Source organism: Frankliniella occidentalis, unplaced genomic scaffold, assembly GCF_000697945.3.
Source record: "Frankliniella occidentalis isolate FOCC.00 unplaced genomic scaffold, Focc_3.1 Scaffold110, whole genome shotgun sequence".
Classification (NCBI taxonomy): Eukaryota; Metazoa; Arthropoda; class Insecta; order Thysanoptera; family Thripidae; genus Frankliniella; species Frankliniella occidentalis.
This window is the reverse complement of record NW_026267238.1, coordinates 21,747-22,103: the sequence shown is the minus strand read 5'-3', so window position 1 is coordinate 22,103 and position 357 is coordinate 21,747.

Below are 357 nucleotides of genomic sequence, written 5' to 3'. Positions count from 1 at the left end.
AAATCAGCAATCAGCCGCTATACACTTTTACAAGGCAACCTCCATGTTTCATCTAGGAAACCGTATGTTCAGTCTAAAATAAGCACAGGCTCTTCACAGAAGAGGAATTAGAAACATTTACAAACAATCATATTTTAAAACTCATATTTACATTCAGATTTACAAATCAAGAGATGTGTAGACATCACATTTCACAGAAGAGAAATTTGAATAATTGAAAGACTATCTAGTATTAAACTCATATTTACATTTACAAATCAAGAGATGTGTAGGCATCACATTTCACAGAAGAGAAATTTGAATAATTGAAAGACTATCTAGTATTAAACTCATATTTACATTTACAAATCAAGAGAT